Here is a 20,526-nt window from a genome sequence, read left to right on the forward strand (position 1 = left end):
CTAAAATGTATCAGCATATCGAATGCGCGACCCGGGCTGGCAAAACCCTGGATCATTGTTATTCTAACTTCCACAACGCATACAAAACCCTCCCCCACCCTCCTTTCGGAAAATGTGTGTCCACGACTCCATTTTGTTGCTCCCAGCCTATAGACAGAAACTAAAACAGGAAATGCCCGTGCTCAGGTCTGTTCAACGCTGGTCCAACCAATCGGATTCCACGCTTCAAGATTGCTTCGATCACGTGGACTGGGATAAGTTCCGCATAGCGTCGGACAATAACATTGATGAATACGCTGATTCAGTAAGCGAGTTTATTAGCAAGTGCATCGGTGATGTTGTACCCACAGCGACTATTAAAACTTTCCCCAACCAGAAACCGTGGATTGATGGTAGCATTCGCACAAAACTGAAAGCGCGATCCATTGCTTTTAATCAGGGCAAGGCGACCGGAAACATGACCGAATACAAACAGTGTAGCTATTCCCTCCGCAAGGCAATCAAACAAGCTAAGCGTCAGTATAGAGACAAAGTAGAGTCACAATTCAACTGCTCAGATACGAGAGGTATGTGGCAGGGTCTACAGTCAATCACGGACTTCAAAAAGAAAACCAGCCCCATCGTGGACCACGATGTCTTGTCTCCAAACAAACTAAACAACTTCTTTGCTCGCTTTTAGGACGATACAGTGCCACCGACACGGCCTGCTACTAAAACCTGCGGGCTCTCCTTCACTGCAGCCAATGTGAATAAAACATTTAAACGTGTTAACCTTCGCAAGGCTGCCAACCCAGACGGCATCCCTAGCCACGTCCTCAGAGCATGCTAAGACCAGCTGGCTGGTGTGTTTACGGACATATTCAATCAATCCTTATCCCAGTCTGCTGTTCCCACATGCTTCAAGAGGGCCACCATTGTTCCTGTTCCCAAGAAAGCTAAGGTAACTGAGCTAAATGACTATCGCCGCGTAGCACTCAATTCCGTCACCATGAAGTGCTTTGAGAGACTAGTCAAGGACCATATCACTTACCGCCCCAATAGGTCCACAGATGACGCAATCGCCATCACACTGCACACTGCCCTAACCCATCTTGACGAGAGGAATCTATGTAAGAATTCTGTTCATTGACTACAGCTCAGCATTTAACACCATAGTACCCTCCAAACTCGACCCCACCCTGTGCAACTGGGTCCTGGACTTCCTGACGGGCCGCCCCCAGGTGGTGAGGGTAGGAAACAACATCTCCACCTCGCTGTTCCTCAATACTGGGGCCCCACAAGGGTGCATTCTCAGCCCTCTCCTGTACTCCCTGTTCACCAATGACTGCGTGGCCATGCACGTCTCCAACTCAATCATCAAGTATGCAGACGACACTACAGTGGTAGGCTAGATTACCAACAACGACGAGACAGCCTACAGGGAGGAGGTGAGGGCCCTCGGAGTGTGATGTCAGGAAAATAACCTCACACTCAATGTCAACAAAACAAAGGAGATGATTGTGGACTCCAGGAAACAACAGAGGGAGCAGCCACCTATCCACATCGACGGGACAGTAGTGGAAAAGGTGGAAAGTTTTAAGTTCCTTACCGTATACATCACAGACAAACTGAAATGGTCCACCCACACAGACAGCATGGTGAAGAAGGCACAGCAGCGCCTCTTCAACCTCAGGAGGCTGAAGAAATTTGGCTTGTCACCAAAAACACTCACAAACTTTTACAGATGCACAATCGAGAGCATCCTGTCGGGCTGTATCACCGCCTGGTACGGCAACTGCTCTGCCCACAACCGTAAGGCTCTCCAGAGGGTAGTGAGGTCTGCACAACGCATCACCGGGGGCAAACTACCTGCCCTCCAGGACACCTACACCACCCGATGTCACAGGAAGGCCAAAAAGATCATCAAGGACAACAACCACCTGAGCCACTGCCTGTTCACCCCTATCATCAAGAAGGCGAGGTCAGTACAGGTGCATCAAAGCTGGGACCGAGAGACTGAAAAACATCTTCTATCTCAAGGCCATTAGACTGTTAAACAGCCATCACTAACATTGAGTGGCTGCTGCCAACATACTGACTCATCTCTAGCCACTTTAATAATTAAATATTGGATGTAATAAATGTATCACTAGCCACTATAAACAATGCCACTTTATATAATGTTTACATACCCTACATTACTCATCTCATATGTATATACTGTACTCTATACCATCTTGCCAATGCCGTTTGGCCATCGCTCATCCATGTATTTTTATGTACATATTCTTATTCATTCCTTTACACTTGTGTGTATAAGGTAGTTGTTGTGCAATTGTTAGATTACTTGTTAGATATTACTGCATGCTCGGAACTAGAAGCACAAGCATTCCGCTACGCTCGCATTAACATCTGCTAACCATGTGTATGTGACAAATAAAATTTGACTTGATTTGATTTGATTTATTTGAAGCAGTGCGGCTTGGCTGGGTTGTGTTTCGGAGGACGCGCGGCTCTCGACCTTCACCTCTCCCGAGTTCGTACGGGAGTTGCAGTGATGGGACAAGACTGTAACTACCAATTGGATACCACAAAATTGGGGAGAAATACACTGCTCCAAAAAATAAAGGGAACACTTAAACAACACAATGTAACTCCAAGTCAATCACACTTCTGTGAAATCAAACTGTCCACTTAGGAAGCAACACTGATTGACAATACATTTCACATGCTCTTGTGCAAATGGAATAGACAACAGGTGGAAATTATAGGCAATTAGCAAGACACCCCCAATAAAGGAGTGGTTCTGCAGGTGAGGACCACAGACCACTTCTCAGTTCCTATGCTTCCTGGCTGATGTTTTGGTCACTTTTTAATGCTGGTGGTGCTTTCACTCTAGTGGTAGCATGAGGTAGTGCAGCTCATCCAGGATGGCACATCAATGCGAGCTGTGGCAAGAAGGTTTGCTGTGTCTGTCAGCGTAGTGTCCAGAGCATGGAGGTGCTACCAGGAGACAGGCCAGTACATCAGGAGACGTAGAGGAGGCCGTAGGAAGGCAACAACCCAGCAGCAGGACCGCTACCTCCGCCTTTGTGCAAGGAGGAGCAGGCAAAATGACCTCCAGCAGGCCACAAATGTGCATGTGTCTGCTCAAACAGTCAGAAACAGACTCCATAAGGGTGGTATGAGGGCCCGACGTCCACAGGTGGGGGTTGTGCTTATAGCCCAACACCGTGCAGGACGTTTGGCATTTGCCAGAGAACACCAAGATTAGCAAATTCGCCACTGGCGCCCTGTGCTCTTCACAGATGAAAGCAGGTTCACACTGAGCACATGACAGACGTGACAGAGTCTGGAGATGCCGTGGAGAACGTTCTGCTGCCTGCAACATCCTCCAGCATGACCGGTTTGGCGGTGGGTCAGTCATGGTGTGGGGTGGCATTTCTTTGGGGGGCCACACAGCCCTCCATGTGCTCGCCAGAGGTAGCCTGACTGCCATTAGGTACCGAGATGAGATCCTCAGACCCCTTGTGAGACCATATGCTGGTGCAGTTGGCCCTGGGTTCCTCCTAATGCAAGACAATGCTAGACCTCATGTGGCTGGAGTGTGTCAGCAGTTCCTGCAAGAGGATGGCATTGATGCTATGGACTGGCCCGCCCGTTCCCCAGACCTGAATCCAATTGAGCACATCTGGGACATCATGTCTCGCTCCATCCACCAACGCCACGTTGCACCACAGATTGTCCAGGAGTTGGCGGATGCTTTAGTCCAGGTCTGGGAGGAGATTCCTCAGGAGACCATCCGTCACCTCATCAGGAGCATGCCCAGGCATTGTAGGGAGGTCATACAGGCACATGGAGGCCACACACACTACTGAGCCTCATTTTGACTTGTTTTAAGGACATTACATCAAAGTTGGATCAGCCTGTAGTGTGGTTTTCCACTTTAATTTTGAGTGTGACTCCAAATCCAGACCTCCATGGGTTGATAAATTGGATTTCCATTGATTATTTTTGTGTGATTTTGTTTTCAGCACATTCAACTATGTAAAGAAAAAAGTATTTAATAAGATTATTTATTTCATTCAGATCTAGGATGTGTTGTTTAAGTGTTCCCTTTATTTTTTTGAGCATTTTTTTGCCTGTATGACCTCCCTACAACGCCTGGGGATGCTCCTGATGAGATGGCGGATGGTCTCCTGAGGGATCTCCTCCCAGACCTGGACTAAAGCATCCGCCAACTCCTGGACAGTCTGTGGTGCAACGTGGCGTTGGTGGATGGAGCGAGACATGATGTCCCAGATGTGCTCAATTGGATTCAGGTCTGGGGAACGGGTGGGCCAGTCCATAGCATCAATGCCTTCCTCTTGCAGGAACTGCTGACACACTCCAGCCACATGAGGTCTAGCATTGTCTTGCATTAGGAGGAACCCAGGGCCAACCGCACCAGCATATGGTCTCACAAGGGGTCTGAGGATCTCATCTCGGTACCTAATGGCAGTCAGGCTACCTCTGGCGAGCACATGGAGGGCTGTGCGGCCCCCCAAAGAAGTGCCACCCCACACCATGACTGACCCACCGCCAAACCGGTCATGCTGGAGGATGTTGCAGGCAGCAGAACGTTCTCCACGGCGTCTCCAGACTCTGTCACGTCTGTCACATGTGCTCAGTGTGAACCTGCTTTCATCTGTGAAGAGCACAGGGCGCCAGTGGCGAATTTGCCAATCTTGGTGTTCTCTGGCAAATGCCAAACGTCCTGCACGGTGTTGGGCTGTAAGCACAACCCCCACCTGTGGACGTCGGGCCCTCATACCACCCTCATGGTGTCTGTTTCTGACCGTTTGAGCAGACACATGCACATTTGTGGCCTGCTGGAGGTCATTTTGCAGGGCTCTGGCAGTGCTCCTCCTGCTCCTCCTTGCACAAAGGCGGAGGTAGCGGTCATGCTGCTGGGTTGTTGCCCTCCTACGGCCTCCTCCACGTCTCCTGATGTACTGGCCTGTCTCCTGGTAGCGCCTCCATGCTCTGGACACTATGCTGACAGACACAGCAAACTTTCTTGCCACAGCTCGCATTGATGTGCCATCCTGGATGAGCTGCACTACCTGAGCCACTTGTGTGCGTTGTAGACTCCGTCTCATGCTACTACTAGAGTGAAAGCACCGCCAGCATTCAAAAGTGACCAAAACATCAGCCAGGAAGCATAGGAACTGAGAAGTGGTCTGTGGTCCTCACCTGCAGAACCACTCCTTTATTGGGGGTGTCTTGCTAATTGCCTATAATTTCCACCTGTTGTCTATTCCATTTGCACAAGAGCATGTGAAATGTATTGTCAATCAGTGTTGCTTCCTAAGTGGACAGTTTGATTTCACAGAAGTGTGATTGACTTGGAGTTACATTGTGTTGTTTAAGTGTTCCCTTTATTTTTTTGAGCAGTATATATATATACATTTTAATCCTTTGTGACACAATAAAATATGAAGAAATCCACTGGTCTGAATACTTTTTCAAGTCACTGTATATTAGAGGAAGTTACAGTATGTAAAGAATCAAGTATAGAAATAAATATGCGGTGTCTATTGTTAGGTTCTGAACAAACAGAGTAAAAACTCATGGACAACTCCAAAAAGTTCAAACCAAGTTTATTCACCCACTGGGTCATACAGCTGCAAAGACAAAGACATGTTTATACAAGCACATAAATGTATATTTATACCCTCCTACTAGACGGAGTCAACTCCTTGCACATCTAGACAGCCAATACATCTCTGTTGTAAGGTCAGGAACTTCATTGGTTCCTCTCACTGGTGTATTCATGGCTCTGCCTGACGCTAGAACCTTCGTGGGCATGGAAGTATATGTGTGTGTAATAGGACTGTTCCTTCTCACTTCATCTGACCTGACCTCGGGCTGAATTCCTCACTCCTCCCTAATCCATGACTGTCCTACCTTATCAGTGACTGAAACCAGACTGTTGCCCTTTGCCTCCCACCTTAAGAGCCATAAGATTTAACAATTCCATGTTTTGACAATGTAAACTTTTTGCACTCCCCATTCCTCAATCAGTAACTTTCCATACACCTAGTTCTTATCCGCCCTCCATTGACCCCAACATATACATTATTTTACATGTAAAGTAATCAATAAGTTCTAGTCTGGTAGCATGAATAAGTATATTTCAATCTAGAATCCAACAGTCCCTCCTTTTTGAATAGTAACTCCAAACTGTTCAACATTATATAAACTTTGAAATTAGTGATGAATGAACAGAAAAGCAAACAATATTCTCAGTAGATTTTTTTTTCATTAAAAGAAAATGAAAACACAAAATATGACAAGTATTAGTAATGCGTTAAGCTATACATATGATGATACCCAGTTTCCCTTAGCCTGACTCTATACCTTAGGGATTCTGTTTTGCTGGGGTCCACAACAATGAAGGCTCTAAGACACCTCCTCATCACCCAGACTTCTCCTGTCGGTCTGCAGGTTACAAAAGGTGTTCCCACACCATATCAACCTCTCTTCGTCCCCGTCATTGAATCTTTCTCCTGCTCCTGATCTCCCATTGCCCTTGTGGTTCACCAGTAGATCTAGGACTGAATCTTTCAGATACTCCATAACGTTCTTCTTAGCAGTAGGGAGTATACATTCTTGCATCTTTCCTCAGTCTATTATTAATTATCCGGACTCATACACAAAGAGCTATTTGAGAATAAGCGACCCATTCATACTCAAGTGAATATATATATAGAAAAATATGACATGACTCTGTCACGCGGAATGACGCTGGAGGGACGAAGGAGGTACGGGGAGTAAACATTTAATAAACAACTGACATAGACGAGACAGGAACAGCGTCAGAACTAAAACTAAAGACAAAAAACAATCAATGCAGCAGCAGGGAACAGAGCAAGGGAACATACAAATATAGGGGAGGAAATGAACATGTGATAAGTGAGTCCAGGTGTGATAAGTGATAAGTGAGTCCAATAACACTGATGTGAGTGACGGTGTGGGTGATGGATGGCAGGAGCGTGTGATGAAGGGTAATCTGGCTCCCTCAAGCGCCAGTGGAAGGGAAGAGTGGGAGCAGACGTGACAGACTCTCCGACAATAATTACATATAGAGGATTCTAAATTAAAACCAAAAGCCGCCTCATGGGTCTCCCGGTGGCGGCCAGCATGGTTATCGAACCTACATCTGTAGCAACGCATTTTGCACTGCGCCACTCAGGAGGCCCCATCCACAAAGTATCAAATACAGAGAGGTGTTGGTAAAGGTATATTGTCCTGCTAAAATAGTTGTAGGCAATTGCGTCAAATCCTATAGCTTCTAACTTCAATATGTTATTTAAATAAATAAGACCTACTCCACTTTTAACAGCACATTACTCAACACTAGTGAGACTCATGTTGCCTACGGTAGGCCTACAGTATATCAAAAAATATGATGTGACTCTCCAACAATAATTACATATAGAGGATTCTAAATTAAAACCAAAAGCCGCCTCATGGGTCTCCCGGTGGCGGCCAGCATGGTTATCGAACCTACATCTGTAGCAACACATTTTGCACTGCACCACTGGGGAGGCCCCATCCACAAAGTATCAAAATACAGAGAGGTGTTGGTAAAGGTATATTGTCCTGCTAATAGCCCATAATGGGCTATTATAATACTGTACATGGTGTCCAGGTCAGGATAACCAAAACATTTCTTTATTAAAGACTATCAGAAAGAATGTTGGTACTTATTTATTTTGATCCAAAGGCTTGAATGATTTCATCACTCAGCTTTATGTAGGTGGCGGGCTATATGACTGTGCCATCAACTTGATAATATATAACAATATTTTGGAGGTTATTTCGTTGTTTTTTAAATGAAAGTGAGCAATTGTAATCTGAATAAAGGCCAAAATAATATTTGTAAAGTCCAAAACATTTATTTCTGTTTTTAGAGGGAGAGAAACACTGGGCCAATTGTGCGCCGCCCTATGGGACTCCCAATCATGGTCAGATGTGATACATAGTAATAATAATAATAATACTTTTTGTTGTATTATTTGTTTTGTATTTTCTGGTGGATTAAACTGAAATTGCAACCAATCACGGCCGGTTGTGATACAGCCAACCTAACTAAGAAATACATTTGACGAAAGAATTCTCCCCCAACCCTCCTTCTAGGCAAGTCTATTTTCCAGCTGCCTGCTAATAGCCATAACGGCGCTGTACAACGTGACCGTGTGTGTTTGAAAGAGTATTTTCCAGTAAGCAACTATTTTTTTACCTTCATTAGACAACTTTGTTCCAATATTTCTGTAATTCAGTGATATTTATTCTCAAAGTAATTCGTTATGGATCCATAACTAAATAAACATCGGAATTTTGAAAGAGTATTTTTATCATTATTGTATTAACGGAAGCATAAAGATGCTGATGAAGAAATACAGTACTGTACAGTATATGTTTATTAGGCTACTGTGCAGTCTGACAAGTAAACATAGCCTACAGTACATACTGTAGTTAACATGGTAAAGTGCCTAATTCCTTACATAAGGGAGAGCAGGCCATGTCCAGACTTTCTCAGTGACCTCAAGTACTCATTAACTTTGTCTTTAATGCTTTTTTGGGTTGCATCAGTCATGGACAGAAACTTCTGAGACACAGTATTAATGATGAACAACTGGAGGTTCACTGGTAAGCCACATTTGCCTCGGGATCCATCCCAGGTATGTTGATTCTGCCTGTCGGAGGTGGAGTTCCAGAGCTCACAGGTGTGCCTGGCATGGATTGTGACTCCATCTCGTTCCTCGCCCTCTTCAACACATCATTCTCCGCCTGACTCTCCGGCAGTGATATCTGGCTCTGAACCAATGCATCAGCTGTCGCTCGTATCTCTGCCTTCAGATAATGTACCTGGTAGGTTCCTTGATAATTTGTGTGAGATTGAGGGCATCTAGCTTAGATTGTAGGATGGCCGGGGTGTTAATTAAGCATATCCCAGTTTAGGTCACCTAACAGTACGAACTCTGAAGATAGATGGGGGGCAATCAATTCACATATGGTGTCCAGGGCACAGCTGGGGGCTGAAGGGGGTCTATAACAAGCGGCAACGGTGAGAGACTTATTTCTGGAAAGGTGGATTTTTAAAAGTAGAAGCTCGAATTGATTGGGCACAGAGCTGTATGACAGAACTCTGCAGGCTATCTCTGCAGTAGATTGCAACTCTGCCCCCTTTGGCAGTTCTATCTTGTTGGAAAATGTTGTAGTTGGGGATGGAAATTTCTGAATTTTTGGTGGTCTTCTTAAGCCAGGATTCAGACACGGCTAGGACATCAGGGTTGGCAGAGTGTGCTAAAGCAGTGAATAAAACAAACTTAGGGAGGAGGCTTCTGATGTTAACATGAGTGAAACCAAGGCTTTTACGGTTACAGAAGTCAACAAATGAGAGCACCTTTGGAATAGGTATGGTGCTGGGGGCTGCAGGGCCTGGGTTAACCTCTACATCACCAAAGGAACAGAGGAGGAGTAGGATAAGAGTACAGCTAAAGGCTATAAAAACTGGTCATCTAGTGCGTTGGGGACAGAGAATAAAAAGAGCGGATTTCTGGGCATGGTAGAATAGATTCAGGGCATAATGTACAGACAAGGGTATGGTAGGATGTGAGTACAGTGGAGGTAAACCTAGGCATTGAGTGATGAGGAGAGAGGTTGCGTCTCTGGAGGCAGCAGTTAAGCCAGGTGAGATCTCCGCATGTGTGGAGGGTGCAACAAAAGAGCTATCTAAGGCATTTAGGGTGGGGCTGGGGGCTCTATAGTGAAATAAAACAAATATAAATGACCTAAACAGCAGTAGAAAAGGCATATTGACATTAGGGAGAGACATGAGTAGCCGAGTGATCACAGGGCCCAATGAGCAGCAATAGGTGAGTCAGGGGGCCGTTCGGAAGTCGCTACTACGCTAGGCGAGCTGGAGACACGGCAATTCAGAAGCTAGTGGGCTATGGCCAGCAGATGGCTCTTCGGCGACGTCGCAATGGAAAAGCCTGTTGAAACCACCTCTGACGATTACGTGGGCCTAGCGCGAGGCTAGCTCAAGGCTAACTGGTGCTTGCTTCGGGACAGAGACGTTAGCCAGGAGTAGCCACTCGGATTGCAGCTAGCTAGCTGTGATGATCCGGTGTAAAGGTCCAGAGCTTGCGGTAGGAATCCGGAGATGTGGTAGAGAAAAAGCAGTCCAATATGCTCTGGGTTGATATCGCGCTGTGCAGACTGGCAGGTATTGATCGAGCTGAGGCTGGCTGGTGTCTGAGTTAACGATGAAGACCGCTAGCAGTGGCTAACTGACTACTAGCTAGTAGCTAGTTAGCTGGCTAGCCTCTGATGGAGGTTCCGGTTCTAAAGTATAAAAATAGCAGATCCGTACCACATTGTGAGAGGCAGGTTGCAGGAGAGTATATTCAGTCCGTAGCTGGAAAGTGAGATTAAAATATATACGAAATATATACGTGAAAAAATGAGGATAATGATTATTTACACGGGACAAGATGGGACAAAACACACGTCTGACTGCTACGCCATCTTGGATTAGAGTGGCCTATGATAGAAACAGTAGATCAATTAAGAATTAAAATTGACTCCAACACGCAAATGCTGCGTACACATTTTAAGAATCTAGCAAAACTAACCGCTTTCTTGGCAACCGTGCATTTTGTCTGTGCGGTCCGTTGTCCAGCCCTTTGTACACTGATCTCCACAGATGGTTGTCGGCATGGTTGTACTGTATGCTCTGCAGAAACACATTCATGTTTTTAGTACACAATTATTTTCATTTTTAATTCATCTTTATTTAATTATCAATTTTATTACACAGTATGCCTACACATTGATAGGCTATATACATTTTTATTTTAGAAAATGCACTGAAACCAAAATATCTTTAGTTTTGGTGATCCTCTCAGCTCCGGCTCATTTTCAAGTCCTCTCATGGTTATGGTCCTAACCCTGGAACGGGTAGCACCATAGACAGAAGCTGGCTTGATGAAAACAATGTCCATTTCGTCTGTTCTCTTTGTTCGCAGTGTCATTTTTTTTGATAAACAGCTCGTTTTTGTTTAACTGCGTTAAGGTTGGAATTTGGGGCAGGTGAGGAGTACTGGAAAGGTATGACTTTCACACCTATGGTAGCCGGGCTATAAAGAGTCTATTTTCCTGTTAATCGGGCTACAAGTGTTTGAAAACCTGTTTTCAAAATGCCCCCAGCTGTCCATCACTACTGTAAATAAAAACACAGCATCTTGTTTACATCTTGTTTACATTCTTTATTGTAACCACAATGTCACAAATAATTTGTATCTACTTTTCCAATTACTTTTAGAGTTTGGGATTTTCATGTAATTTTTAATTGACTTGTAATTGTAATTTTTCACGTAACTTTTAAGTGACCCCTGTAGTGAGAGGTCTAATGCTTTAATATTTAATAATATCTGCCCTCCGAATTCATATCTAAAGGGCATTTTTTTGCACCGTTATTAGTTATATTGTTTTAGTTTGAACGTGCAGACAGGCACTAAGAACTGTGAGAACGTTTCCTTAGTAAGCGCCATTATTAGTGCAACACCCCTTAAAGTGTTGCTCTGTGCTACCCAGTGGGGATCCCCCTTCCTGGCTCCCCCTTCCTCCTCCTCCCTTTCCCATGGGCTAGGTCCATCTTCTGTGCGTGGCTCTGTGGCCCATCCCGTGCCCCCTGCCCTCCTACCTTGAACCTCACGCGCCCACCGCTATTTCAGTGGATACAGCTGGCGAACTGCAAGGCAATCCCATTGTGTGCCACTCGGGAGCCTTGACCGATATGACCATTATATATTGTCCTGCTAATAACAGGATTAATAATATATCTGTGTGAATATCCAAGGGTCTTTAATATTATACTAAATTAATTCTAATAATAATCTCTTTGTTTAAAAAGTAACAATATTTTGAACATTATTTTGTTTTCAAATGAAGTAAAATGAGCAAGAAAAAGACCATTCTTGAACATGGGGTGAGATATTGTTACTAATTTGTAAATAAAGCCAGTTTGTTATTTAGAATTATTCATTTATGTTTTTAGAGGGAGAGAATCCAAAAACCTCCAGTCATCTCATGGGTTTCCCAGTTGAGGCCTGGCATGGATATTGAACCAGGATCTGTAGCAACACAGCTTGCTGCTGTGATGCAGTGTCTCAGACCGCATCAATGTGACCGGTCAAGAGTAGGTTACAGTACTACAGAGACACAGTAGTGCCTTGGGACACAAAAGGATAATTAGTGCTCTAACATCCCTTGCGCTGGTCTGGAGCAATGAAGTAGTGACTCAGGGTACTGTACAAAACCACAAATTACCTCTAAGTCTCGCAGCATAATTGCAGTGGAGCAACCACTGTAGGGACACCCCATCCTCTTCTGGAAGAGAAAATGTACATTTTGTTAGTTTTCACTACGCTAAATCTTAATCAGTAACACAAAAGTTTTAATTACAGATAAAACAAAACATGATCAATTCTGTTCACTGGGAGTCCACTGTCCTCCCTCCACTCATTAATCATTTGTGTTTTAATCCGTCCCAATGTTTACTGCATATTCTATTACCAATCTCCGTTGGACATTCCCTATTTGCTTCACAATTCCTTAATGTCTACTATTTTAAGATTAATATGCAGTGAATCAGGACAGATCAACTTTTTTGGCCCATTGTAGTGGAAGCAGTGTTATGCAAACCCATTTATTTAGCCTGTACCACCCTCAGACACGGCGTCATTTCTCTCGCCACAGAGTCTAATGATTTTGCATAACCACTGCACTACAATGCCCTTCTTACTCATGAACAACATTTATAAAGGTAATTTTAGGTTTGGTAACCCCAATGCTGGTGCTTGACAGAATTGCTTTTTTAAACTCTACAATTACAATTGTTTCTTTAACTCTACAAACAATTCCTCACAATATTATCTCCACTCTAATTTCTCATGAGGACCCCTCCTCCCTTTCGTCAATTCTATAAAGCAATTTCAGAATAAGACGGAATAAAGTGTCTCATGAGATTAAAAAAACAGGTGGGATAGGGTAGTGTGTAATGCAATGGCAATTGTGTCATCCGTGGATCTGTGGTATGCAAATTGTAATCTATGGTACATAGAGTCACTGTTTGTGGCTGTGGGATTGTTATCCAATAGTCAGCCTTGGGCTCGGTCATCAGCCAAGGTCGCCATGGATACAGCAGGTCAGAAGACCTAACTGCAGAGAGGAGACAAAGTGCACTGCCTTTGTGTGTGAGTGAGGGAGAAACTATCCTCTTCTGCCACCTACCGGTCCTAAAGTGTAAATGCAGGGATGAATTTGCCAACCAATAATGATGTCACATTTTAGGCCAGGGTTCCTCAACTGGTGGCTCAAAGGCCAGGTGGATTTTATGAGAAGGAAAAAAATGACTAAGTAAAAAAATACATTTGTGTAGAATTTTCATTGTTCCAATCAAATCAAATCACATTTTATTGGTCACATACACATATTTAGCAGATGTTATTGCGGGTGCAGCAAAATGCTTGTGTTCCTAGCTCCAAAAGTACAGTAGTATCTAAGAATTCACAACAATACAAACAAATCTCAAAGTAAAAGAATGTTGGGCATAAAAGACTGTAAAAAAACACTAGGGAATCAGCACCAAGTGATTTTTATTTAAGACATCTGTTCCCAAGTATGACCATGCATAATAGAGAGACACAACGTGATCATATACAAATGTAAGCAAGGTTTGAAATGGTTATGTTTTAGTCAAATATTATATCTGTTTGGGCTTCTTGCAGTCAATTTGCAGTCTACAAATGATTTGTAATTATGTTCCGGACCCCCGAACTTCCACTCAAGAAAAAATCGTCCTGCGACTGAATCTAGTTGATGATCCCTGCTTTGGCAGTACTCAGCTGTCTGTGTCTTGCACAGTAAGTAGCCGCATAATGTATTGATAAGGAGGCAACAAAAAAGCCTTTTTTAGGGTAACATATTTCTTGTCAAATCCATAATAACCAAGCTTTTATTAGCTGATTTGATGTAATGTCAGAATGAGACAACATCAGCCACTAAGTAGTGGGGATGTTGATGTGGTAGTTTCAATGAGCAAGGCAGAGGAAAAAAAGCATGATATGAACAGTGATGGTGGAGAAATGGCAGAAGGAGTGGAATAGAGACACTAAGGGCAGGCATTTATTTTAAGTACTGAGGAAAGTTGGGGAGGGGAGAACGGCAGGAAGGTACAGAAGAGAGGAGGCTATATTTACAAGCATAAGGGTGGGACACAGCCAGTTGAATAAGACCTTACATGTGATTGTAAAGCTTCCAACAGGAAAATGTGAGTATTGCCAGGAAACAGAGAGAGTGGAGCATGTGTTGATACAGTGTGGACATTATTGGAAGGAAAGAGAGAGGACGAGATCTAGTATGAGGGAGAAGGGGATACAGGAAATTAGTTTAAAGAGTATATTGAGTAGAACGTCATTAGATATAGTCTCAAATATGTTGTTATCTTTTCTAAGAGCAAAGGGGCTGGCAGGTAGTATTTAGTTTCTTCCTGTCTGGCCCATACTCCAGTACAGTAGGTTGCGGTAATGCATCATAACGTTGGAGGTCAACCACCGATAAACCCCACCAAAGAAGAAGAAGAAGAAGAAGAAGAAGAAGAAGAAGAAGAAGAAGAAGAAGAAGAAGAAGAAGAAGAAGAACGCCCACATGCAGGAACGCCCCGAATCGCACCCTGCTGTCAGGCAAAATAGAAACAAGCAAATAGGGTGTTGTTACATAAACTGTCCGCCAGAGGTCACGTTTCTCCAAGTTATTCTCACTTGCCGCTCCGGCCCCACACACGCGGATGAGAAGGCGATGAGCAACCGATCAGCAAAACAAAAAAAAAGGCGAAATAACCGGTTTATAGTGACGAGAGGGCCAACAATTAGGAACGCGGGTACGGATTTTCGACTTTAATCACGTTAATGCGTGATATATCAACAATATCAGACACCGGAAATTGTTGGATACAGTTTGGAATCAACAATATTTTGAATCAATATTTGAGCAGCCTGAAAGCAGAATAATTCGGATATTATGGCACCAGCTCGTTGGCGGCCATAAAGCAGGTAAGGGGGGTTTTCACCAGGAATTAATAATCAATGTCCAAACATATGTTACATATCAGATGGAATATTGTGTTTTGTTGCATTTCAAATGAAGTTAGTGAGCGGTGAAGTTGGTAGCTCGCTCGTGTCTACTTGCAGTAAAATACCGATTGCGCTATTGCTGGTCGTCTGAACAGAATGACGCTGTTCGGTGGCAGACCGAGGCACAGGCGGATAGCCCACGTCTATTTTATACTTTTCTAATTATCTGATAATAGGAAATAAGAAATAGGCCCAGAATGTGGGCAACAAATCACTATTCAGAATAGGCTATCGCTTTATATGTTGTTAGAATGTATCCTAATCAAACCTCGGTCATGCCATGGTTACCTTTCTGACAGTGTGACCGTTTAGATAGGCGGTACAGTGTAACCAACCATGTCGTGGTTGCACCAGTGAAGTATTTGCTGTGGCATTGTTTTGAAGTCAAAAGCTGTCAGGTTGGTAGGTTGTGTTCAGTCGGCCATGTCATGAAATAGCCAACAAACCGTGACATCAAACAGCTAGGTTGCTGGGCTAATGGTGGAAATGTATAGTAGTAGGGTTTTAAGCAGGTGACATTCTTGCCTAGAAACCCGACGTTGAATTGCATTTAATTCTATGTCGGGCAGAAATCAGCGTTTGAATCATGACCTGTACTAGCCAATGTTGAATAAAATGATATGTTAACGTACTTTACCGGTTGTCAGTGGCCTTTTGGCGGTAGAAATGTGAGACAATAACGTTATATCCACAGGAATGTAATAATTACATACATTTTTCAAAGCTCTGGTAGTGCTTCAGATTTATATAACCTGAAGCATGATCACAACATAACTTCCTGAGCTCTTGCATATATTTACATGGTCCTGTGCATGCTTCAGGTGATCTAAATCTGAACGCACTACCAGCCCTTTGAAAAGTTTATGTAATTAGACTGGATATATTGTCTCACATTCCTACCGCCAACAGGACCAACCTCATGGACAACTGGTTAAGTACATTAAATTATACTTTTATTCAACATTCTGGCTTGTAGAGATCGTGAGAGGAAACCTTTATGATTAAAATGCTAATTTCTGCCTGATGTAGAGCTCAATGCAATTCAATGTCGGGTTTCCAGGCAAGTGACATTCTTGAGAAAAGGGCATGGCACATGTGACAACGATGTGCACATGGTGGGCTTATAGCAAGCAATTAACCAAGTATAAACAATTTAGAAAATCTGCCAAGTTGTCATCAAGTTGTAAATTAGAGAGACAAAGAGGGAAAAAGATAGCAAAAGAAACGTTGTCAATCTCACACACCTTTTATAATATTCTCCTGTCTTTAGTATACTCATGAACACATGTCCCTGACAGTCTGGCTGCCTATACTTGTCTCAGAGCTATATGACCATGCGCTGCAGCTACTTTTGCAATAAACTTTATGGAGGCTGGTGTTTTCCTTCTATCCATACTGTAATCCATTTGACTTTTGGAATATGGGAACCAGATCCCAGAACACACACACTCTCTCCGTCTCTCTCTCTGTCTCTCAATTTAAGGGGCTTTATTGGCATGGGAAACATGTTAACATTGCCAAAGCAAGTGAAATAGATAAAACATGTACAGTAAACATTACACTCACAAATGTTCCAAAAGAATAAAGACATTTCAAATGTCACTATGTCTATATACTAGAGGTCGACCGATTTATGATTTTTCAACGCCGATACCGATTTATTGGAGGACCAAAAAAATCCGACACCGATTAATCGGCTGATTATTATTATTATTTTTTTATTTGTAATAATGACAATTACAACAATACTGAATGAACACTTATTTTAACTGAATATAATACATCAATAAAATCAATTTAGCCTCAAATAAATAATGAAACATGTTCAATTTGGTTTAAATAATGCAAAAACAAAGTGTTGGAGAAGAAAGTAAAAGTGCAATATGTGCCATGTAAAAAAGCTAACGTTTAAGTGCCTTGCTCAGAACATGGGAACATATGAAAGAGTCTTCAATATTCCCAGGTAAGAAGTTTTAGGTTGTAGTTATTATAGGACTATTTCTCTCTATACGATTTGTATTTCATATACCTTTGACTATTGGATGTTCTTATAGGCACTTTAGTATTGCCAGTGTATCAGTATAGCTTCCGTACCTCTCCTCGCTCGAACCAGGAACACATCGACAACAGCCACCCTCGAAGCAGCGTTACCTATGCAGAGCAAGGGGAACAACTACTCCAAGTCTCAGAGCGAGTGACGTTTGAAACGCTATTAGCGCGCACCCGTTAACTAGCTAGCCATTTCACATCGGTTACACCAGCCTAATCTTGGGAGTTGACAGGCTTGAAGTCATAAACAGCGCAATGCATTGCGGAGGGCTGCTGGCAAAACGCACGAAAGTGCTGTTTGAATGAATGCTTACGAGCCTGCTGCTGCCTACCACCGCTCAGTCAGACTGCTCTATCAAATCATAGACTTAATTATAACATAATAACACACAGAAAGATGAGCCTTAGTTTCCGGATTTGACCATATTAATTACCTATCACGTTTATTCTTTCAGTGAAATACGGAACCGTTCCGTATTTTATCTAACGGTGACATCCATAAGTCTAAATATTCCTGTTACATTGCACAACCTTCAATGTTATGTCATAATTACGTAAAATTCTGGCAAATTAGTTCGCAACGAGCCAGGCGGCCCAAACTGTTGCATATACCCTGACTCTGCATGCAATGAACGGAAGAGAAGTGACACAATTTCACCTGGTTAATAGTGCCTGCTAACCTGGATTTCTTTTAGCTAAATATGCAGGTTTAAAAATATATACTAATGTGTATTGATTTTAAGAAAGGCATTGATGTTTATGGTTAGGTACAGTCGTGTAATGATTGTGCTTTTTCGCAAATGCGCTTTTGTTAAATCATCCCCCGTTTGGCGAAGTCGGCTGTCTTTGTTAGGAAGAAATAGTCTTCACAGTTCGCAACGAGCCAGGTGGCCCAAACTGCTGCATATACCCTGACTCTGTTGCAGAGGTGACACATTTTCCCTCGTTAAAAGAAATTCATGTTAGCAGGCAATATTAACTAAATATGCAGGTTTAAAAATATATACTTGTGTATTGATTTTAAGAAAGACATTGATGTTTATGGTTAGGTACAATTTGGAGCAATGACAGTCCTTTTTCGCGAATGCGCACCGCATCGATTATATGCAATGCAGGACAGGCTAGATAACTACACATGGTTGATGATATTACTAGTTTAACTAGTGATTATGATTGATTGTTTTTATAAGATAAGTTTAATGCTAGCTAGCAACTTACCTTGGCTTCTTACTGCATTCGCGTAACAGGCAGGCTCCTCGTGGAGTGCAATGTAAAGCAGTTAGAGCGTTGGGCTAGTTAACCGTAAGGTTGCAAGATTGAATCCCCAAGCTGACAAGGTACAAATCTGTCATTCTGCCCCTGAACAAGGCAGTTAACCCACCGTTCCTAGGCCGTCATTAACTGACTTGCCTAGTTAAAAAAATATTTATAAAAAAAATTAAATATTGGCAAATCGGTGGCCAAAAATACCGATTGTTATGAAAACTTGAAATCGGCCCTAATTAATTGGCCATTCCGATTAATCGGTCGACCTCTACTATATACAGTGTTGTAATGATGTACAAAAGGGAAAATAAATGAACATAAATATAGGTTGAATTTGCAATGGTGTTTGTTATTCACTGGTTGCCCTTTTCTTGTGGCGACAGGTCACAAATCTTGGGAGTTTATCAAAATTGGATTTGTTTTCGAATTCTTTGTGGATCTGTGTAATCTGAGGGAAATATGTGTCTCTAATATGGTCAAACATTTGGCAGCAGGTTAGGAAGTGCAGCTCAGTTTCCACCACATTTTGTGGGCAGTGTGCACATAGCCCATCTTCTCAAGAGAGCCAAGTCTGCATACAGCGGCCTTTCTCAATAGCAAGGCTATGCTCACTGAGTCTGTACATAGTCAAAGCTTTCCTTTCAGTCACAGTGGTCAGGTATTCTGCCACTGTATACTCTCTGTTGAGGGCCAAATAGTGTTCTATTTTCCTCTGTTTTTTGGATAATTCTTTCCAATTTGTCAAGTAATTATCTTTTTGTTTTTTCATGATTTGGTTGGGTCTAATTGTGTTGCTGTCCTGGGGCTCTGTGGGGACAGGACCAGCTTGCTTAGGTGACTCTTCTCTAGGTTCATCTCTCTGTAGGTGATGCCTTTGTTATAGAAGGTTGGGTATTTCTTCCTTTTAGGTCGTTGTAGAATTTAGTGGCTCTTTTCTGGATTTTGATAATTAGCGGGTATCGGCTTAATTCTGCGCTGCATGCATTATTTGGTGTTTTACATTGTACACAGAGGATATTTTTGCAGAATTCTGCATGCAGAGTCTCAATTTGGTGTTTGTCGCATTTTGTAAATTCTTGGTTAGTGAGCGGACCCCAGACCTCACAACCATAAAGGGCAATGGGTTCTATAACTGATTCAAGTATTTTTAGCCAGATCCTAATTGGTACGTCAAGTGTTATGTTCCTTTTGATGGCATAGAAGGCCTTTCTTGCCTTGTCTCTCAGAACGTTCACAGCTTTGTGGAAGTTACCTTTGGCACTGATGCTTAGGCCAAGGTGTATATATAATTGTTTTGTCTGCTCTAGGGCAATGGTGTCTAGAAAGAATTTGTATTTGTGGTCCTGGACACTGACTTTTTTTTAAACAACATTATTTTTGTCTTACTGAGATTTACTGTCAGGACCCAGGTCTGACTAAATCTGTGGATAAGATCTAGGTTCTGCTGTAGGACTTCCTTGGTTGGGGACAGAAGCACCAGATCATCAGCAAACAGTAGACATTTGACTTCAGATTCTAGTAGGGTGAGGCCGGGTACTGCAGACTGTTCTAGTGCCCTCGCCAATTCGTTGATATATATGTTGAATAGGGTGGGGCTCAAGCTGCCTCCCTGTGGAAATAAATGTAATTTTTGCTCATTTAACTGCACCCTTGTTATTTGTGTACATGGATTTTATATTGTCATATGTTTTTCTCCCAACACCACTTTCCAACAATTTGTATAGCAGACCTCATTCCAAATTGAGTCAAAGCTTTTTTGAAATCCTTAAAGCATGAGACTTTGTTTTGTTTGTCAATTAGGTTGTGCATGGTGAATACGTGGTCTGTCGTATGGTAATTTTGGTAAAAAGACAATTTGACATTTGCTCTGTACATTGTTGTCACTGAGGAAATGTACGAGTCTGCTGTTAGTGATAACGCAGAGAATTTTCCCAAGGTTGCTGTTGACGCATATCCCACGGTATTTATTGGGGTCAAATTTGTC

General features: G+C 42.8%; 1 protein-coding gene across 2 annotated transcripts in view; it reads left to right on the plus strand.

Moving 5' to 3' along the window:
* The first annotated feature begins 14,836 nt into the window (after positions 1 to 14,836).
* LOC106583503 (phosphatidylinositol 4-phosphate 3-kinase C2 domain-containing subunit beta) overlaps positions 14,837 to 20,526 on the plus strand; it is a 63,420-nt gene continuing 57,730 nt past the window's right edge. The window contains exon 1 of one of the 2 annotated variants that reach the window (XR_006761310.1): positions 14,837 to 15,146. The gene's annotated coding sequence lies outside the window, so the exon portion shown is untranslated. The remainder of the gene's footprint in view (positions 15,147 to 20,526) is intronic. The other variant, XM_014167762.2, reaches the window with a different exon arrangement.

Source organism: Salmo salar, chromosome ssa22 (genome assembly GCF_905237065.1).
Source record: "Salmo salar chromosome ssa22, Ssal_v3.1, whole genome shotgun sequence".
NCBI classification, from domain to species: domain Eukaryota; kingdom Metazoa; phylum Chordata; class Actinopteri; order Salmoniformes; family Salmonidae; genus Salmo; species Salmo salar.